This window comes from Arachis ipaensis, chromosome B2, assembly GCF_059453495.1.
Source record: "Arachis ipaensis isolate K30076 ecotype BB chromosome B2, ASM5945349v1, whole genome shotgun sequence".
NCBI classification, from domain to species: Eukaryota; Viridiplantae; Streptophyta; class Magnoliopsida; order Fabales; family Fabaceae; genus Arachis; species Arachis ipaensis.
This window is the reverse complement of record NC_142437.1, coordinates 84,612,979-84,627,423: the sequence shown is the minus strand read 5'-3', so window position 1 is coordinate 84,627,423 and position 14,445 is coordinate 84,612,979. Positions and strand designations below refer to the sequence as shown.

The window sequence follows — 14,445 nt, the reverse complement described above, 5'->3', positions numbered from 1 at the left end:
ATTTCATGAACCCTGGGTTGATTATAAGTGTGAAAATAGGTTATGTTAGAGCATTGTATTTATTTTCCACTTTTACGGTTTTGGAAAACCATGGGATGGGGGTTCTCATTCCGTATATATTTTCTAACTTTCAGATGCAAGTCCTGGCACTCAGCAGTGAACTAGATTCATCTAAATGACGGCGGAGTTTATCTGATTCTGTTTTGTGCTTTTAGATCTCTCCCCTTATTTTGTAAAACCAATTAGGATGTATGTATGTATTCTTTTAAAACTTACCTATAGAGGCTTTAATGAATTTTTGGGAGAGATAGGAAACTACTGTTGTCAACTGATTTTATTTCTATATCCTAGTCAGCCTAAACTTCGCAGGTCGTGACTAGTGGATATTATACTTATGTCTAAATATTATGTATTTTGTCTTTCTTCTATTCTTCCTTATTGTTATACCTTATCTTGTTTCATTATCGGAACGCTTTCTATCTTTTGTCTCTTTGATACGAGAGTGTCTTTCATTTGTGATTTTATTTTATGTTCTTTTCAGGCCTTTTGTTACTAGTTCTTTCATTCAAACACATATATCTTCTTACTATTAATCCACCTTTAGAGTCGTACCACCTTATTATCATTCACTTATGACTCGAGCATAAGGATTTGAAAATTAGGGTGTTACAGGATACCTCACAGGGAATTCTCTGCACTCTGACGTAGAGATTTCCACCTTCTCTTTGTTTTCTATTGTTTATGAGTAGGAACAGGAACAAAGAACCTCTTCTAGATTTTGATTCTGAGATTGAAAGAACCTTGAGGCGGCGTTTACAACAAGCAAGAGCTTATAAAGCCGGTGAGAATCTCTGGGATAATTTTGATAAGGAAGTTGAAGAGTCCACTATGGAGCTCAACAACAACAACAATACGGTTAATGCCAATGTTGTTAATCCTCCTCCTAATATACCTGCACAACCTAGGAGAACACTTGACTCATATACTGCCCCTAGCCCGAATTTCTATGGGAATAGCATTGTTGTATCCCCTATTGCTGCTAACAACATTGAGCTGAAGCCTTAGTTGATTTCTCTGGTGCAGTAAAATTGCCAGTTTTACAGACTCTCGCAGGAAGATCCCAGCTTATTTATTTCTAATTTTTTGCAGTTCTGTGACACTGTGAAGACTAATGGAATCCATCCTGATGTCTACAGAGCTAAGCAGTGGCTGGACACTCAGCCCAAGGAGAGCTTGAATACTTGGGATAAGGTGGTCAACAGGTTTCTGACTAAGTTCTTTCTACCTTAGAAGTTGACTAAGCTGAGGACGGATGTTCAGACCTTCAGGCAGAGAGAGGGAGAGTCTCTCTATGAATCCAAAAAAGGTACAAGCTGATGCTCAGGAAGTATCCTCCTGATATGTTCTCTGATGGGTTACAATTGCAGATATTCTATGATAGAGTCTCTGAGACTACCAGAATGTCTCTAGATAATTCTGTAGGAGGGTCACTCCACATGAAGAAGACCCCTGATGAAGCTATGGAGTTGATTGAGATGATTGCCAATAACCAAAATTTATATTCTTCTGAGAGGACCTCAGTGAAGAAGGGAGTCATGGAGTTGGATACCTTAGATGCCATTCTTGCGTAGAACAAGGCTATGTCTCAGCAGATCAATGCTATTACTCAACACTTGAGTGGAATCCAAGTTTCAGCCGTCAGTGCTCATGACACTTCCTATGATGAGTGATTGCTTCCCTTAAGGTAAGACTTATGACTATGGACAATGTATTCCTGAATAGGTTAACTACATGAGAAATTTCTCCAGAAATCCCAACAATGATCCCTACTTCAAGACTTTTAATCAAGGGTGGAGAATGATGAACGGATATTTTATACACTTTTTGGCACTATTTTCTCAGTGTTTTTAGTATATTTTTGTTAAGTTTTATTATGTTTTAGTGCAAAAAAAATCACTTTTTGGATGCTACTTTGAGTTTTTGCGGTTTTTCTATGATTTTAGGTGATTTTTGGGTGAATTTGGCAAATTTTGGCAAAGTCTAATTCAGAGGCACAGAAAGGATAGCAGATGCTGTCAGATCTTGACCTCTATGCATTCCAACGAGCATTTCTTGAGCTACAAAGGATTAATTGACGCGCTCTAAATGGAGTTGGAAAGCTAACTTCTAGAGCTTTCCATTAATATATAATAGTTTATACCTTTCTTTGGAAATGACTACCCAAACTAGGGATTGAACGCCCAACTTACCCCCATTCTAGCGTTCAACGCCCCAAAAGGACCAAGGCCAGCGTTGAACACCCATGACTGGTGGCAACACCACCAAGGGAGCACCAAGGCGGCATGGACACCCTCTAGTAGGCGTTCAATACCCACTCCTCCAAGTTGGACGCCAAGCTCAACCCAAACACTCACCAAGTGGGCCCAGAAGTGGATTTTCGCACCTTTAGCATAAACCGGATCATTTTTGTAATTTCTAATTATTATTAATTTCTTTTTAGGTCTAGTTATTAGTATAAACAAAAGGAAGATCACCTTTGTTAAAAAACTTTTGGATCTTCAGCTTCTTAGAACTTATCTTTTCTGTAAATTATGAGCGGCTAAACCTCAAAGGTTAAGGATAGGAGCTCTGCTCGTTCCTATGGATTAATATTATTACTTTTCTGCTTTAATATATGTTTGATTCCATTCTATGGTGTATTTTCGTTCTTCATCTTTATGAATCTGGGGTGGAACGACAGTATGACCCCTTATTCTACATGAGTTCTTTACAAGTCCTGATCTGGATAGTATTAAGCTACAGCTTGAGAGTACATCACAGGTTCCAACAAGTTACTTGGGCTAATTGGGATATGTGACATGAAATCTCGTTAGTCAGGGGTAATTGAGGTTCCTAGAGCTTCATTCTCCGATCTGGAAGATCTGACATTGTCTGTAGCATTTTGAGTAGGATCATTAGAGATTGAATTGCGTGCACTTCATCCTCGTCCAGATTGACTGACCTGTTCGGGCGCTTGGTCTGGATCCGAGGAGATTAATGACCACGATCCATGGCTTAATCACTTACAGCCTTGCAATTGAATGAATCACTCATTGTTAAAGTAGTCAGTAAGAAGTATCAATCTGGAAGAACAAGCATCTCCGAGGCCTTAAATGTTTTCTTACTACTGTTTCTACGTCAATTCTTTATTGCTTTGTTATTGTTTTGTTTACGCGCCTACAATAACAACAATCAACTTTCTATTTTCCTGACTAAGATCTGTAGGATAACCACAACTTGCTCAATTTGACAATCCTCGTGGCATTCGACCCTCACTCACCTGAGGTATTACTTGGACGATCCAATGCACTTGCCGTTTCAGTTGTGCGAGTTTCATTTTTGCACACAAAAGTTTTGGTGCCGTTGCCAGTGATTGTTCGTGATGGACAACTAACAGTTGTCTTGCTACTTAGATTAGGTACTTTTAATGTTTTTCTTTTTGTGTTTCTTATTTCCTTTTTAAAATTAAAAAAAATATTTTCATCTTTAGTCATCTTTTTCTTTTGTTTGATTCTTGTGTTAAGCTTTAAGTTTAGTGTCCTGTTAGTTTTTATTGAATTCTCTTTTCTTAAAGTTTTCGAAAATTTTTCTTGTTTTTCTCCCTTTGTGTACGAAATTTTTTTTAGTTTTTCTTTGTTTGATTTCAAAATTTTTAAGTTTAGTGTCTTTTAGTGTTTTTCCTTTTTAATTTTTTGAAAATTAGAGTCTTTAATTTTAAAATTTTTAAGTTTGGTGTTCGTCTAGTTTTGTCCTTTCTTTTTAATTTTTTTTGAAAATCTTTAATCTTCTTCTTTCTTGATTTGAAAATTTTTAATTTAGTTTAATTATTTATCTTTTTATCTTCTTTCTTAGAAAATTTTCGAAATTATTGTTGTTTAATTTCATAACTTTTTAAGTTTGGTGTCCCAGTGGTATCTTTTGATTTAATTCAATTTTTTGTTTATATCTTTATCTTATCTTTTTCTTTAATTTTAAAACTTTGTTATCTTATTTTTCTTTTTAAATTAAATTTTTTAAAGTTTAATATTTGGTTAATTTTTCTTTCTTTAAAATTTGAATTTCAAAATCTTTCTTTAACTTTTTTTTAATTTCAAAATTTTTCAAAATCAAATCTTCCATCTTAAATTTTTAAAATCTTATCTTATCTTGTTTGACTTTCTTTCCAAATTTAAATTTTAGAATCTTTGATTGACTCTTTCTTTTTAAATTTAAAAATTTTTTAAAATTAAATCTTTTATTTTATTTTTCAAATCTTGTTAGTTAGTTATTTGTTTTATCTTATTTTAATTTTAAAAGTTTGGTGTCTTTTTAATTCTTCTTTCTTTCCTCTTTTTCGAAATCTTCTAACTTCTTTTCTCTCTCTTTATTTTTGAAAATCTTCTTCTTATTTCCCTCTTTAATTTTGAAAATTCTTTTTAAATTAAAAGACATCTTTCTTTTCTTTTCTCTTCATCTAGCTCTCTCACTAGGAGTTCTCTATACTCTGACATAGAGACTCTTTTCTTTTCTCTTTTTGGTTTCTTTTTTCTTGTTTATGCGCAAGAATAGGGATAAAGAACCTCTCTTTGATCCAGATCCTGAGCCTGAAAGGACTCTAAGAAGGCGTCTGAAACAAGCTTAGGCAAGCAGAGCCGTAAGGAATCTCACAGGAGCTTTAGAACAAAATGCTGAAGATACAACAATGGCAGCTAACCCAGATAATGGGGGAGACGCAAGAAAGGTCCTAGGATCTTACACTGCACCCAATTTGGATTTCTATGGCGCAGCATCTCCATTCCTACCATTGGTGCAAACAACTTTGAGTTGAAGCCTCAACTGGTCACTCTAGTACAATAGAATTGCCTATTTCATGGACTTTCGCAGGAAGATCCAAATAAATTCATATATGACTTCCTGCAGATATGTGACACTGTCAAGACTATTGGAGTAAATTCAGAAGTCTACAAGCTCATGCTCTTCCCCTTTGCTGTAAGAGACAGAGCAAAGCTATGGCTAGATTCTCAGCCTAAGAAAAGCCTAGATACATGGGACAAGGTGGTCAATAGATTTTTGACCAAGTTTTTTCCACTTTAAAAGCTGAGTAAGCTCAGGGTGGAAGTACAAACCTTCAGACAGAAAGAGAGAGAATCCCTCTATGAAGCTTGGGAAAAATATAAGCAACTGATTAGGAGATGTCCTCCTGATATGATTTCAGACTGGACCATGCTAGACAGCTTCTATGATGGTCTATCTAAAGCATCCAAGATGTCATTGGACCACTCTGTGGGAGGATCCTTCCACTTTAAGAAGATGCCTGAAGAGGCACAGGAGCTTATTAACATGGTTGCCAACAATCAATACATGTACACTTCTGAGAGGAACCCTGTGAACAATAGGGCTGTTCAGAAGAGAGGTGTCTTGGAAGTAGACACCTTAGATGCCATCTTGGCTCAGAACAAGCTCATGTCCTAGCAGATCAACATGATCTCTCAGCACTTGAGTGGGACGCAGAGCTCAAATGCTTACTGTCCAGAGACAGCGTATGAACTAGACGCTGGTGATAACACTTGGACCACCATGGAGGAAGTGAACTACATGGAAAACTCCTCCAAAAACTCCAACAACAACCCCTATTCGAATACTTTCAATCAGGGATAAAGGAACCACCTTAATTTTGGGTGGAGAGATCAGCAAAAGCCTCAGCAAGGCTACAGTAACAATCAGGGTGGGGACATCAAGGAAATCAGAGCTTATGAAGAGATTGGGGACATCATCATGCACACCCCTACACACATAGAAGAGCCTGAGAAATATCCATCTTCAGACGAGCAAGAGAAACCCAAGGAGGAGCAAATTGCTCGGTTCCTGGCGATCCTCAGGGAGCTGAAGGCCAACTCCTCTCATGCAGAAGGATTGGAGAAGGATCCACCTTCCCTGTCGTGTTTGAAGGCCTCAAAGGGCAATGAGACTGTGGCACTGACTAAGGAGTGCAATGCCTTAGTCCAAAAGAAGCTTCCTCAGAAGCTGCCTGATCTTGGAAGCTTCTTGATTCCCTGCACTATAGGGACCATCACCTTTGAGAAGGCACTTTGTGACCTTGGCTCAAGCATCAACCTCATGCCTCTCTCTGTGATGAAGAGGCTGGGAATTCAAGAGGCACAACCTTCCAGAATCTCATTGGAGATGGCAAAAAAGTCCTTGAAAAGGGCTTATGGCATGGTGGAAGATGTCCTTGTAAAGGTTGAAGACCTTTACTTCCCTGCAGACTTTGTGATCCTAGACACTGGGGAGGACAGAGACAACTCCATCATCCTAGGAAGGCCTTTCCTTGCCACTGCAAAGGCTTTGATAGATGTAGAAAAAGGAGAGCTAGTCCTAAGGTTGTGGGAAGATCATATCTTGTTCAAGATCCTCAACCCTCAATATCCCTCTGCTAAAGGAGGTACCATTGTGCAACACTTCGTGTTTCAGCCTTCACTCTCAGTGCAGAGTTTTACAAAGCCCCCATACACCAACTCTAAGTTTGGTGTTGGGCAACCATCATTAAGCACTGGAAAGGAAGGTACTAAGAAGAAGGTACCTAAAGGTTGGAGGGATAAGAAGATTCCCACTGAAGGCTTCTCACCTGGCATGAGAGTTGTCTTCACTAAGAGTCCAGTCATTCCACATACTGTAAATTGGATCCTGTCTCTAGAGCATGTGGAGCTCATTCATGAGAGCATAGGAAGAAAGTTCACTATGAAGGGTGAAGATCTGAGCCCCTACCTACCTCCGTAATGGAGTTGTATGTCAAGCTAATGACGGTAAAGAAGCGCTTGTTGGGAGGCAACCCAACCATTAGCACAGTACTCTCAAATTCCTTCTATTTATTTTAGTTTGATTTTATATTATAGATTTTTTATGCATGGAAATCTGTATCACTACAAATTTTCCTCGGCAAGTATACCGAATGTCGTCAAGTAAAAACTCACAGTAGAGTGAGGTCAAATCCCACAGGGATTCATTGGTTGATCAACTTTAATTAGAGGAGTGTTCTAGTTGAACTGAATAGATTTGAATTGGGAATTGCATAAAATTAAATGGCGGAAAACGTAAATAGCAAGGAATGTAAATAACTGAAAATAAATTGCAGAATGTAGGGAGCAGAAATTAAATTGCAGAAACTTAAATGAGTATGGGGGTAATTGAGCATAAATGTAAACAACATAAATTAAAGAATGAGAAAGATCAGAGATAGGGAAGTTCATTGGGCTTAGGAGATGTTGGATTTCCCGGATCAAGTTCATTCTCATCTCTTCCTCAATCAATGCATTCGTTGATCTCTTGGCAATCTTAGGTGATTGAATCCCAATTTCTTGGTAATCCAATCTTTCTAAGCTTGAAAAATTTCCCAATTCTTTGATCTAATTTCTCATGAGAAGAGATGAAGTACGATCACTGATTATACCACAGGTTTTTCTAGATCAAAGCGTTGGTAGGATTATATGTCACCGTATCCATCCAACCCCAATCCAGTCTAACATGAGAAAGTATTTCTAGCATGATTTCCTCATTCCTCTTCCAAGGTTCAAAGGAAATCCAAGTATGAGAGACAATTGCTTAATTGGATGAAGATCGAAAGCTTTTAAGTAAATCAAGAGAAAAGAAAGAAGAAGAAGAATGAAAATAATTATTGATCCATTGAATTACAATAGAGCTCCCTAACCCAATGAAAAGGGGTTTAGTTGTTCATAGCTCTGAGAATGGAGATTGAAAATGATAAATCCATTTCAAAATAAACTGAATTACAGAAAAAGTACAAATACAGAGTGTTTTCAATCCTGGATCCACCCCAGGTGCTAATTTCTCTCTAGTTCTAAACTACCCCTATATATACTACTTCTCTGATCTTCAGTTAGCTCTGCAAGTCTCTGGATTTGGGCCTTTAAGCATAGTTGAAGAAGTTACAATCTTAGTGGGCTTAGCTCAGCTTGCAGGAAGAGTTTGAGTTAGGTACTTTCATGTTAGTCAGTCCGTTAGTGTGGTTAACGTCAAGTGTAAATCCTGGTTCGAAGACGTTAGTGACACTAACTTGGTCACTAACATTCCCAAACCCTTTTGAAGTCACGTTAACCCCACCATTAGTGGCACTAACGTAGCCACTAATGTAGCCTTTCCTAACCTTGATCATGTTAATGGCACTAACATGGCACTAACGTGGCCAGTAACATGGCACTAACGTGGCTCTTCACTACTTCTTGTACCTAAAATCAATCAAACATAGTGCATTAAAGTTTTGCTCTTGATCATGAGATGATGCATCATGCATTATATCATTCAACTCTTGCATTATTCTCATAAAATTGTTTAGAATTCATAATGTTTGCTTGAATCAAGGTATGGATGCATATTTAACCAATTACTTGCTTATTTCCTAAGAAAATGCATGAATCTAACCTAAAACATACAAAAGATGGCTAGTAAAACTAGCCAAGATGCCCTGGCATCAATTTTCTTTTGCTTTTTGACGTTTGTGATCATGTGCAGCACTTAGAACAATAATAGAGACATTCAGAACTGAAAACAGAACACCCTGGGGAGAGTCTCTTGCTGGTGTTGAACGCCAGACAAGGAGAGAGCTCGGCGTCCAACGCCCACACAGGAGCTGAGAAGAACTGCCCCTTGGTCCCCTATGGGCATCCAACGCCCACCAGGGAGTAATCCTGGCATTGAATGCCAGACAAGGTACATTCTGGGCATCCAACGCCCAAGAGGGAGCATGCATTGGCGTTGAACGCCAATATGGGAGCATCATGGGCGTTCAACGCCCTAAAGGGAGCAGCCAGGGCCAACTTTGTGGTCCCCAGTGGGCGTTCAATGCCCAAACCTGGCACTAAACGCCCAGGCAAGGGCAGGCAGCTCGAGCTTGGAAGCATTCACAGCCAGTGGGTGATAAACCCATATTTTATAATATATTTTGTGCTCAATTTAAGTGATTTATTCAATCCTTCACTCACTTATTCATGTTAATTGCATGGTTTTACTTTTCCTTCCTTATTATGTGATGTATGTGTGATAAACCACTATTTTATGGTTTATCTTGTGCTCAATTGAGGGGTTTTTATCAACTCTTTACCCACTTATTCATACTATTTGCATGGTTTTACATTTGCCTTCCTAATTATGTACTTTGATTGAAAACATGCTTCTTTGGCCTTAAGTTCCCTATGTTTAATCCTCTCTTATTACCATTAGATGCCTTGATATGTGTGTTAAGTGATTTCAGAGAATACAGGGCAGGAATGGCTTGGAAGATGGAAAGGAAGCATGCAAAAGTGGAAGGAATACAAGAAGTTGGAGAAATTGCTAAGCTGTCCAGCCTGACCTCTTCGCACTCAAACGGCTATAACTTTAGCTACAGAGGTCCAAACGACGCGGTTCTAGTTGCGTTGGAAAGCTAACATCCAAGGCTTCGATTTGATATATAATATACTATAGTTGCCTGATGAGCGGATAATTTAGACGCTTTTTGGCATTATTTTTAGTATGTTTTTAGTAGGATCTAGTTACTTTTAGGGATGTTTTCATTAGTTTTTATGTTAAATTCACATTTCTGGACTTTACTATGAGTTTGTGTGTTTTTCTGTGATTTCAGATATTTTCTGGCTGAAATTGAGGGACTTGAGCAAAAATCATATTCAGAGGTAGAAGAAGGACTGCTGATGCTGTTGGATTCTGACCTCCCTGCACTCAAAGTGGATTTTTTGGAGTTACAGAACTCAAAATGACGCGCTTCCAATTGCGTTGGAAAGTAGACATCCAGGCTTTCCAGCAATATATAATAGTCCATACTTTGGCCGAGTTTAGATGATGTAAAAGGGCGTTGAACGCCAGTTCTACGCTGCTGTCTGGAGTTAAACGCCAGAAACACGTCACAAACCAGAGTTGAACGCCAGAAACACGTTACAACCTGGCGTTCAACTCCAGAAAGAGCCTCTGCACGTGTAACATTCAAGCTCAGCCCAAGCACACACCAAGTGGGCCCCAGAAGTAGATTTATGCATCAATTACTTACTTCTGTAAACCCTAGTAGCTAGTTTATTATAAATAGAACTTTTTACTATTGTATTAGACATCGTGGATTGTATTTTTGATCTTCGGATCATCTTGGGACGTCTGGTTCTTAGATCATGGGGGCTGGCCATTCGGCCATGCCTGAACCTTTCACTTATGTATTTTCAAACGGTAGAGTTTTTGCACTCCATAGATTAAGGTGTGGAGCTCTGCTGTTCCTCATGAATTAATGCAAAGTACTACTGTTTTTCTATTCAATTCAACTTATTCCGCTTCTAAGATATTCATTCGCAATTCAACATGAATGTGATGAACGTGACAATCATCATCATTCCCCCACGAATGCGTGCCTGACAACCACTTCCGTTCCACCTTAGATTGGATGATTATCTCTTGGATCTCTTAATCAGAATCTTCGTGGTATAAGCTAGATTGATGGCGGCATTCATGAGAATCCAGAAAGTCTAAACCTTGTCTGTGGTATTCCGAGTAGGATTCTGGGATTGAATGACTGTGACGAACTTCAAATTCGCGAGTGCTGGGCGTAGTGACAGACGCAAAAGGAGGGTGAATCCGATTCCAGTATGATCGAAAACTTCAAATGATTAGCCGTGCTGTGACAGGGCATTTGGACCATTTTCACAAGAGGATAGGATGCAGCCATTGACCACGGTGATGCCTCCAGATGATTTGCCATGCAGTGACAGCGCATCGGACCATTTTCCAGAGAGGATGAAAAGTAGCCATTGACAATGGTGATGTCCTTACATAAAGCCAGCCATGGAAAGGAGTAGGACTGATTGGATGAAGACAGCAGGAAAGCAGAAGTTCAGAGGGACGAAAGCATCTCTAGACCTTTATCTGAAATTCTCACCAATGATATACATAAGTATTTCTATCCTTATTTTCTGTCTATCTATTATTTATTTTCGAAAACTCCATAACTATTTGATATCCGCCTGACTGAGATTTACAAGGTGACCATAGCTTGCTTCAAGCTGACAATCTCCGTGGGATCGACCCTTACTCACGTAAGGGTAATTACTTGGATGACCCAGTGCACTTGCTGGTTAGTTGTATCGAGGTTGTGAATGAAAAACGATTTATTAAGACGTGCGTACAGAGTTTTTGGCGCCGTTGCCTGAGATCACAGTTTCGTGCACCAAGTTTTTGGCGCCGTTGCCGGGGATTGTTCGAGTTTGGACAACTGACGGTTTATCTTGTTGCTCAGATTAGGTAATTTTCTTTTTGTTTTATTTTCAAAAATTTTTCAAAAATCTTTCAAAATCTCTCTTCTGTTTTCGAAAATTATTCTAAAATTTTTAAGAATGAATTCTAGAGTTTCATGAAGCATGTTGAAGCCTGGCTGGCTGTAAAGCCATGTTTAATTCTTTTGGATAGGGGCTTCCAATCATCAGCATAGAGGCAAGTTAATTGGGATGTCAGCTGTGGCATGTCTGAGTTACATACTAAAGCTTGGCTGGCTATTAAGCCATGCCTAACCCTCAGATTGGAGCTTTAGACTAAGAGTACAAGATTCCTGGAATTCATATTAAAAATTTTGAAATCCTTATTTTCTTTTTTCTATATGTTTTTCGAAAATAATATACAAAAAAAATCCAAAAAAAAATTATAAAATCATAAAAATAAAAAATATTTTGTGTTTTTTTTTTGAGTCTTAAGTCAATTTCAAGTTTGGTGTAAATTGCATACTCATCTTGTATTTTACGAAAATTGCATTCATGCATTGCATTCATCATGATCTTCAAGTTGTTCTTGGTAAATCTTCTTGTTTGATCTTGATGTTTTCTTGTTTTGCATCTTTTCTTGTTTTTCATGTGTATTTTTGCATTCATAGTGTCTGAACATGAAAGATTTCTAAGTTTGGTGTCTTGCATGTTTTCTTTGCATATAAAAATTTTCAAAAATATGTTCTTGATGTTCATCATGATCTTCAAAGTGTTCTTGGTGTTCATCTTGACATTCATAGCATTCTTGCATGCATTCATTGTTTTGATCCAAAATTTTAATGCATTGCATCATTTTCATGTTTTTCTCTTTCATCATTAAAAATTCAAAAATAAAAAAAAATATCTTTCCCCTTTTCACTCATAAATTTCGAAAATTTGAGTTGAATTTTTCAAAACTTTTTAAAACTTAGTTGTTTCTTATGAGTCAAATCAAATTTTCAATTTAAAAATCTTATCTTTTTCAAAATCTTTTTCAAAAATCAAATCTTTTTCATTTTTCTTATTTATTTTCGAAAATTTTAAAAATATTTTTCAAAAATCTTTTTCTTATCTTTATCACATAATTTTCGAAAATAACATCATCAATTAATGTTTTGATTCAAAAATTTCAAGTTTGTTACTTGCTTGTTAAGAAAGATTCAAACTTTAAATTCTAGAATCATATCTTGTGATTTCTTGTGAATCAAGTCATTAATTGTAATTTTAAAAATCAAATCTTTTTCAAAACTAATTTCAATCATATCTTTTTCATAATCATATCTTTTTCAAAAATTTGATTTTAAAATATCTTTTTTAACTTCTTATCTTCTTATCTTTTCAAAAATTGATTTTCAAATTTGTTTCAACTAACTAACTAACTTTTTGTTTGTTTCTTATCTTTTTCAAAACTACCTAACTAACTCTCTCTCTCTCTCTAATTTTCGAAAATACCTTCCTCTTTTCCAAAATTTCTTTTTAATTAACTAATTATTTTAATTTTTGATTTTAAATTTCGAAAATTACTAACCTTTTTCAAAAACTATTTTCGAAAATCCTCTTTCTCTCTCATCTCATTCTATTTATTTATTTATTTACTAACATCTCTTCCACTCACCTAAGGGAACCTCTACACCTGGGCAAAAAGGATCCCTATTATTATTATTTTCTGTTCCCTCTTTTTCATATGAGCAGGAGCAAAGACAAGAATATTCTTGTTGAAGCAGATCCAGAACCTGAAAGGACTCTGAAGAGAAAACTAAGAGAAGCTAAATTACAACAATCCAGCAAGCACCTTTCAGAAATTTTCGAACAAGAAAAAGAGATGGCAGCCAAAAATAATAATAATGCAAGGAGGATGCTTGGTGACTTTACTGCACCTAATTCTAATTTACATGGAAGAAGCATCTCCATTCCCACCATTGGAGCAAACAATTTTAAGCTTAAACCTCAATTAGTTTCTCTGATGCAACAAAACTGCAAGTTTCATGGACTTCCATCTGAAGATCCTTTTCAGTTCTTAACTGAATTCTTGCAGATCTGTGATACTGTTAAGACTAATGGAGTAGATCCTGAAGTCTACAGGCTCATGTTTTTCCCTTTTGCTGTAAGAGACAGAGATAGAGTGTGGTTGGACTCTCAACCCAAAGATAGCCTGAACTCTTGGGATAAGCTGGTCAAGGCTTTCTTAGCCAAGTTCTTTCCTCCTCAAAAGCTGAGCAAGCTTAGAGTGGATGTTCAAACCTTCAAACAGAAAGAAGGTGAATCCCTCTATGAAGCTTGGGAGAGATACAAGCAACTGACTAAAAAGTGTCCTTCTGACATGCTTTCAGAATGGACCATCCTGGATATATTCTATGATGGTCTGTCTGAATTAGCTAAGATGTCATTGGATACTTCTGCAGGTGGATCCAGTCACCTAAAAGAAAATGCCTGTAGAAGCTCAAGAACTCATTGACATGGTTGCTAATAACCAGTTCATGTACACTTCTGAGAGGAATCCTGTAAGCAATGGGACGCCTCAGAAGAAGGGAGTTCTTGAAATTAATACTCTGAATGCCATATTGGCTCAGAATAAGATATTGACTCAGCAAGTCAATATGATTTCTCAGAGTCTGAATGGAATGCAAGCTGCATCCAACAGTACTCAAGAGGCATCTTCTGAAGAAGAAGCTTATGATCCTGAGAACCCTGCAATAGCAGAGGTAAATTATATGGGTGAACCTTATGGAAACACCTATAATCCCTCATGGGGAAATCACCCAAATCTCTCATGGAAGGATCAACAAAAGCCTCAACAAGGCTTTAATAATGGTGGAAGAAACAGGTTTAACAATAGTAAACCTTTTCCATCATCCACTCAGCAACAGACAGAGAACTCTGGACAAAATACCTCTAATTTAGCAAACTTAGTCTCTGATCTATCTAAAGCCACTGTAAGTTTCATGAATGAAATAAGGTCCTCAATTAGAAATTTAGAGGCACAAGTGGGCCAGCTGAGTAAAAGGATCACTGAAATCCCTCCTAGTACTCTCCCAAGCAATACAGAAGAAAATCCAAAAGGAGAGTGCAAGGCCATTGAAATGACCATCATGGCCGAAACCACAAAAGAGGAGGAAGACCTCCTGGGACGTCCAGTGATCAATAA

General features: G+C 37.4%; 1 non-coding gene across 1 annotated transcript; it reads right to left on the bottom strand.

Annotated features, from left to right (window-relative positions):
• Positions 1-13,518: 13,518 nt before the first annotated feature.
• Positions 13,519-13,626, bottom strand: LOC148574660 (small nucleolar RNA R71). Its single transcript, XR_015905521.1, has one exon. It is a non-coding gene; the product is annotated as a small nucleolar RNA R71 (small nucleolar RNA).
• Positions 13,627-14,445: the final 819 nt, after the last annotated feature.